Raw genomic sequence first — 7,628 nt, 5'->3', positions numbered from 1 at the left:
ATCGATTCTATGCTCGTCCCGAAATGCTGGAAAACTAGCACGCTTGACACAGTCGTTCTTACAGGAGGAGACTTTTGACAGCAATCACACACTTGTAACGGCATCTTTCTCTTTCCGTCTGAATTCGGCAACAAAACTCCAGAAAAAAGTTCCGAGTTTCCGTATCGAGCTTCTGAGAGACGAGTCAAGTCGTAACCGTTACTGGATGAATCTCGATTTGGCTCTCAAAACCCTCTTAGAATATTCTTCAGTGAGTCCAGAAGAAATGGACATAGACAACCTAGTCGACAAGAGCACAAGATCTTCATACAGACAGCCGAGACAGTCCTTGGAAGAACTAACGGCTCCTAAAAACCATGGGTAACCGATGAGATCATTCAACTGTGTAAAGATAAGCCTGCTGTCGCTAACAGGCATGGTCCAGAAAGAAGACACACTTATAAGTATCTTAAGCGCCTAACAGAAAAGAAGATCAAACGCGCTCTAACCGCGTGTATTCATAACAAATGCGACCAATACTAGCTCAACTTCCGATAGGGCAATACCCATGCTGTGTACAAACGAATATGAGAGCTGTCGGGGAGCAAAACTACACTTACGAATGTACTTCTGGATAAGGACGGGACAGCAGGAATAAGAGAGAGGTGGAAACAACATTTTCAAGAAAAGTTGAACCCCTCAATCAATCCTAACCCTGCCTTTCTTAAGAATTTAACCATCTGCCCATCGAAACCAAGCCCACCACCCCTCAGAAGTGAGGTTGAAGCTGCCTTGAAGCCACTCATATCAAATGAATTGCCTGGACCAGATGGACTTCAAGCAGAACTCCTGAAAGTTGACTCGAAGTCGTGATATTCCTCTACCACAGAATTGCCGCAGCTGCCTGGCACAAGGAATATTTCCCGAAAACGTGGTGTTCCGCTACCATGGTTCCACTGCATAAAAAAAGGTCTAAAGCCAAATGCGACAATTACTGTCCAATCAGCCTGACAAGCCAACCTGCCAAAGTGTTGACCAAGATACTACTGGACAGAAACAAAAAGCATTAACCAGTCACATCATCCTTGAATATCAGGCGGGTTTCTGAGCCACAGGCTCAACGATATATATTAATGCTTTACGCCGTCCTGTCAAACATCGTATCACTTAATCGTAACATGCATGAGCGGTTCAGAAGCCAAGTACAAACAGTTGAGGGAACGACCGAAGAATTCAAAACTTCTACTGGTGTTTTGCAAGGATGTATCCTCTCACCTGACATGTTTATTCTCTTTATCCACTGTGTAATGTTGCATGTTGAAGCAACCAATGGGGCGACGATAGGAGGGATCGTAACCAACAAACTGGCATGCGCAGACGACATTGACAAGCTCACCGAATTCGTCGAAGAACTCCAAACCAAAGCAGATAACCTGGAAGTAGTTATACGAACCTTCAGAATGAAAATCAACGACGATAAAAAGAAAGCCATGCGCGTGTCAAGGTTCAAAACCCACCCCCACCAAAAATAAAGCTTAATGGAGCGGAAATAAAATGTGTAGACAGCTTCACATATCTGGGGAGTCAGATCGCGAGCGACAATAATCACTCAGTAGACATCAAAAGACGCCTCTCTCTTGGTAGCGCCAGCTTCAAAGCTCTGATTGAAAAATCTCTGATCGAATCGCCGTGAAGCTAAAACTTTTAAACTATTTTGCTCCCTCATCATTCCTATAGCTATGTACGGCTGTGAAACGTGGACAGTCATAGTAGATAACTGCAGGTGACTAGCCGCGTTGGAGATGAAGCTGCTGTGTTGAATCGCCGACATAATATACGTAGATCGAGTCTCAAATGCTGACTTACTCGAAAGACTGCAGTACCACACTACAATCCTCAACACGTTCCGCGTCCAACAACTCCGGTGGCTTCCTCACATCCAACGCATGTTCTTACCCTCGCGGTCGCCTTCCGAAGCGCTGGAAGGAGACCTTCTCCGACTACAACCTCCCTGGTCTTCTCAGATTGGCACAAAGTAGAGAGCAGTATAGGCGACACATATATTCGCTCGTGAGGAGAGAGGCCTCGAGACGACCACTAAGGCCGGATGGGACTTATGTCAATTAAGTCATATTAAAATTAAAGTTTAGAAGATCAGCTACCGAACATTTGTAAACCAAAAATAAGGTCTATTGACTGGGGTGTTGTGCTTTGTTTTATTCAGTCTGATTTTATTGTCATAAAACCACAAAGAAAATTTTTCTACTCTCCTAAAACATTTTGTCTTCGATACCCTAAAAAGTAAATTAAAGTCTGAATTTTTGCTCAATCTCTTTTTGAGATTTTTGGTTTATAATTTTGAGTGATTCACGAGAGTGTGTGCGGAGGAATGTTTCATGAGTGTAAGAAATTTGGCGCGATTCCTTCGTCTTACGATGGATCATAGAGCTAGGTTTCTGTGGGACTATGATAGGGCTTTTGTAATTTCTGTGTAATTGTTGCTTGTTTTTATATATTTTGCCATGGCCTATGGGCTTTAAGTGCAATTAAGTTCTATTTTATATCTGTATTGATATAAATATGTCCATGAATAACAACACATTCTTTCAAGTATTTTTTCTTGACCAATTTTTGAAACTGTAATTGAATTTTACTTTCCGCAGAAGAATGCAAATTCTACTTGCAGCGAGTGTTAAATACGGCTAAAAATAAATAAGTGGTATGCTGAAATATCTAATAACTTGAGAATGGCGGAGTGTAGTAGTTCTGGTGTGGTGCACATGCAATAGGTTGCAGATTAGTGGGTGGTCTAAATTTGGATATGGTGGCTGCTTGTGTGTCGGTGAAGTTGTGGCTGAAAATCTGGTGCAGAAATCGGAAGCCAAGAATGTGCGGAAGTGAACCAAATTAAAATTCATAATCAACGGAGGTTTAAAAAATTGTAAGACTCCTACCTTTGGCAGCACTCAAAGAAATTTTTGTCCAAAAACTTAATAAAAATCTAAATCTTATTTGGTCACTTCGGTCTAAACCACAAGAAATTAAGCCTGCCTCTAATTTATTCAGCTTGGCTAGTGAGTATAGCGCTTATTTTGACTTAAGTTCGAAGCACCTGGTGTAGTCTTGGAGTCGCATTATGAAGAAGTAAGGCTCCAATATGCATTGTGATGAAATGTCTCATGCTTTGAGCGTGGCAGAGGGCGTAGCAGCTGTAGATAGGCCCGCGTATAATAGGTAGAATATTAAGGATCTAGCAATGTGGATCTGAAGAAAAGTTCATTCAATGCTGTGTGATAATTTTGCTTTCAGTTTAACCGTCTTTTCATTGTCAAGCTATTAAAAAGCTCAAGAGGGTATATTCTAAAGGTGGGGGTAGTGTTTATGTTTACCATCTTATTCCTCTTTTGTTCCAGCTGGTTTAGACACAAGGTATAGTTCCGAGTTGTTTTAATGTGGGTTTGGTCATTCCGGTTAAAAAGAAGTAAAACCAGTAGAAAAGCCTTATTCTTTTAGGTCAGTTGCCAATTCTTCTGTGTTTTGCAAGTTCGTTGAAATCATAATGTTTGGTGGGATTTATGATAAATGTAGAATACTTCCGCATCAGTTTGGTTTGTATAAGGGTTTGGAAAATACTCATATGCTTCACCTTCTTCCTAACATATTACTTGATGCTAATACCTTTGGTTTTGGGCCAGTATGATCTTAGAACAGCCTTTGATTCAGAAATTCATGCCCAGATATGAGTTGAAATGCATAAGCGATGTGCGCGCTCTTCCGTAAGCAAGAGGCAATTGCTTTTCCAACTTCGTATAATAAAAGTGTGGATGTTCTTCAACGTTTTGCGGATGACTCTGCTAAATTTGTCTTGATTAGTGACGTCTTTGGAAAATAATTCTTCCTCCTTGAAAAAAGTTATGCGGCAATTGGTCTACAATTTAATGTAGATAAGTCAGATGTTTTGTTTTCTAATTGTCTTGTTGAAGTTAATACAGTAAGGCCAGGCTAAATTAACTTAATTGTCTAATCACATCATGTACCTTGGCCTACTGATTGGTCCCAAGCTTCGAGAGATTCAGGGTTTACTTCTCTAACATATTTCGAAAAAAGTTTTCGTTTTTTATGCTGGAGTTGTTCCTACCTAGGGAAACTGAAGCTGCAAGTATCTGGGTAGTCTTTCTGGATTGTCAAGGGAACCAGGCTCTTTGCCTCGCGTATTGTTCGGTTCTCCTTAAGGAGATTTTCAGGGCCATAATAAGAAAGATGCCAGGACAGTTTCTTTTAGTATGGAGTGTGTCTGCTAAAAGAAATACAGAAAGAAAGAAAGTTTATTTGAGCCCTACGGCCATACACAACATGATTTAATAATACAACACTTCACAGAACACACACTCAATATAAAACAATACTTATTTTCATTCACGCGGGCTCGACTGAGCCTCTTCCGCCTTTTTCACATATTGTACCATTTTGCAAATGGTTCCAGGCATCGAAGACCTCAGGATATCAGAAAGCAGCACCAACCAATGGTGTAGAAAAGCAGCACCAACCAATGTCTGCTAAAAGTGCTACCTTTCATTAGAAGTCGCCATACTGTTGCCATCTATGATATTATTGAGTCTTTTGGTGCAGTCGGAGAGGTTTTTGGTTCATGATTGGATCCACCTTCTCAGTTAGCTTTGTGTGTTTAGTGTTGGTAATGACTAATTGCTTTTCTTTTTCTTTCTTGTGCTCCGTTTTTTATTGTTGATTGTAAGATTTGTTGTAAGGTGGTCTACAATTCAATTTGAACTATTTTAAAGTTTACAGAAGGATTTCTTTATAATTTCTTCAGCAAAATTAACAATCCATTAGAAGATTCCAGTTCGTTTTTCACAACTAAATTAAAAGCTAAACGGTCTTTTTTCTAGTTTCTCGAAAGTTTGGTGTTATCAGATCTCAGCCTTTACCTGTATGAAAAATTTGAAGGGGGAGATAGAGAGAGTATAACTTATATCTCCTTAGCTCAATTTGGAATATTCTAAAGAATATAATGGTGTAATGCGTTTTTCAGGCATACTCTCCCTGAAAAAATTGTTGAAGGCCTGTTCAGTTCCTTATAAAAGCATGAAGCAGGCCTTTGCTTCACCTCATTCAAAATCATTCCTCTCCAAAAAAAACCTATCTAGGCATAGGAGTGTTAATGCAGATAAATATAACAAAGGTTCAGCTCTATAAGCAGACACTGGTGTAGAGATCAGGGTTGTATCCAGAATTTTTTTTCGGGGGGGGGGGGGGGGTACAAAAGGATTTTTTGGGGGATTAAAAAAACTAAAAAAAAAACGCATAAAAATTTCTTTTATTCATTTTTGTTGCGTTTCTACGAGCCTGATGAATATTAATTTTTTTTTGGGTGGGGGAGGGAGGGGCTCGAACCCCCTAACCCCCCCCCCCTCTGGATACGATCCTGGTAGAGAGGAAATTCTGTTTTTTTTTTTGTTAATAGGAGGGAGGAGCATAAAAACGTCACAAAATGGACAAATGAAATGAGAGTTCTATTATATTTATGGAAAATCGTTAGTAATATTCCAGAATATTTATAAAAGTCATGTCTATTTAGGGTCGGAGGTCGGACCATATACATATCTCCTATGCGTACGCCCCTTTGCAGTCAGTGATGGTAACTTCTCGAGAATCTTAGCGGTCTATATGACAACAGAATGGAAGGAAAAGTAATCTGGAACAGAATAACGTTACTCATACAGATTTACCTTAAGAGAATAATCATATTTACCGGAGTAAAAGGGCATATCCAGTATTTATGTTTGGGGAAGGGGTGGCGTAAGAAGAAGCTAGACAAAACACATCAAAATTTGTTTTTTTATATTCTTTTACCTTTTTAATGACCAAAAATTATGGGAGGATATGGGAAGTCAAACCTGATACCCTCTTCTGGAAACGGTCTTGCCGTATCCAATGATTCCAGTCATAGCATTGCATTACTACTGAAAGTTCGTAATCTCTTTGCTAGAATTTGTTTCCAGTGATAAAATACAATATGAAAAACTTAGTAAATAAAATTAAAACTATTATTACAAACGTTTATGGTATATGTTCCCTCTGAAACAAGCAGCTTTTTGACAACCCTACAGTTGTAAATTGGGCCAAAAGGAAATACAGTTATATTATTGAATTCACAAGTCTCAGATCCATCCATTCACCCAGTTAAAATTTTAAATACTTAGATTCTGTCTTTTTAGGGGGTTAATACCCCCCCTAAAAAGTGTCGGATCGAAACAAAAAGCGCGTCGTTGGAAATGCTTTAGCGGAAAATAGAACAGAGGAAACTCCAAGGCTCTAAGTTCCAAGGCTTGAACTATAAGAAAAATCTATTGACCACTTGGCCAAAGAAGAAATTTATCGGGAGGGAAAAGCCAAAGGCTGGTCCTTATTTTTGTCGTATGTGCGGAAGTTTAAATGACAGTGTATATCGCTTGATGTGTGAATGTGAGGTGCTGAGTGATTAGAGATTTGAAGTGTTTGAAGGAGGATTTTTATTTTGAGCGGTTGGTGACAGTGTGTGAGGATGTGTTTTATGACGGGGGGGGGGGTGGGCAGAAGTTCGGTAAGATTGCTTTGTCTCGAGATGAATCATATAGCTAAGTTTTTGTAGGATTATGTTAGTATTTGTGCAATATCTGAGTAATTGTTCTTTGTTTGTTTTTTTTTTTTTTTTTTTTTTTTTTTTTTTTTTTTTTTTTTTTTTTTTTTTTTTTTTTGCATTGGCCAATGGGCTTTTAGCGCAAATAAGTTCTGTTCAATTGGCTTTTGCAACAAAGAAAATCAATTTTTTCTCACGGGCAGCATATTTTTTTTCTTTTTCTTTTAAAATGCTATAAGCGGGGCAATGGGTCATCACTGAGAGGGGTTTAAGGGCTCATTAAAAACAAAAAATTGTCACGTCTGTTAGTTTTTGCATTTAACCAAAAACACAAAAATATTTGAATAAAATCATTTTTAACCAAAATTTAGATTAAAGTGATTTAACAAAGGAATGTCTATGTAATAATTTTGAAAAGTGAGTGTTCCAGTGTATAACTTTTTTTTTCATGTTTGTTTGTCAGTGGTCAAAAATATCCTTATTACGCCTTTTAGGGAGATTTACATTTTAAAACCAAAGAGGAGCAAATTCATTTACTTCAACAAGTATTGACTGCCAGTGACACAGAAGGACAAGAAGAAACTTTGGCGGGTGAAAAGGCCTCGGCTTACTTCCGGAAGACTGGAACCACTTTTTCATCCCTTAGTGGTGCTGATGATGCTATTTATTCGGAAAGTAGAAGACCTGGAGCTGGATCGAAGCATCCGTTGTTTAAAAAGTTTCGGTCAAAGTAACACTCAACGAGTCGCTAATTTGTACTGTCTTTCGGTTTTGTATGCAATACATCCTCTTTTTTTTACTATTTATTGGTGGAGAAAAAAGAATAGGATAGGAAGTTAGTTTTATCAACTTCTTTATCGAATTTTTGACTTTTTGAAAAGTTTAGAACAAAATAAAACCTTCATTAAAAGTCAATAAGTTTATGTTCGTTTCGTTTTTAGTATATATACCAATCCTGTTTTATGCCAATTATTTTATAAACAAATTCCAATTCTTTATAGTAATGTTACCT

At 38.4% G+C, this 7,628-nt stretch overlaps 1 long non-coding RNA gene across 1 annotated transcript in view; it reads left to right on the top strand.

Moving 5' to 3' along the window:
- LOC136033818 (uncharacterized) overlaps positions 1–7,418 on the top strand; it is a 15,200-nt gene extending 7,782 nt beyond the window's left edge. Inside the window, exon 2 of the long non-coding RNA XR_010619027.1 lies at positions 7,111–7,418. This is a non-coding gene — a long non-coding RNA (uncharacterized LOC136033818). The remainder of the gene's footprint in view (positions 1–7,110) is intronic.
- The last annotated feature ends 210 nt before the right edge of the window (positions 7,419–7,628 follow it).

The sequence above is a fragment of the Artemia franciscana genome, chromosome 12 (genome assembly GCF_032884065.1).
Source record: "Artemia franciscana chromosome 12, ASM3288406v1, whole genome shotgun sequence".
NCBI lineage: Eukaryota > Metazoa > Arthropoda > Branchiopoda > Anostraca > Artemiidae > Artemia > Artemia franciscana.
The sequence above is the reverse complement of the archived record's forward strand: the minus strand, read 5'-3'. Positions and strand labels throughout refer to the sequence as shown.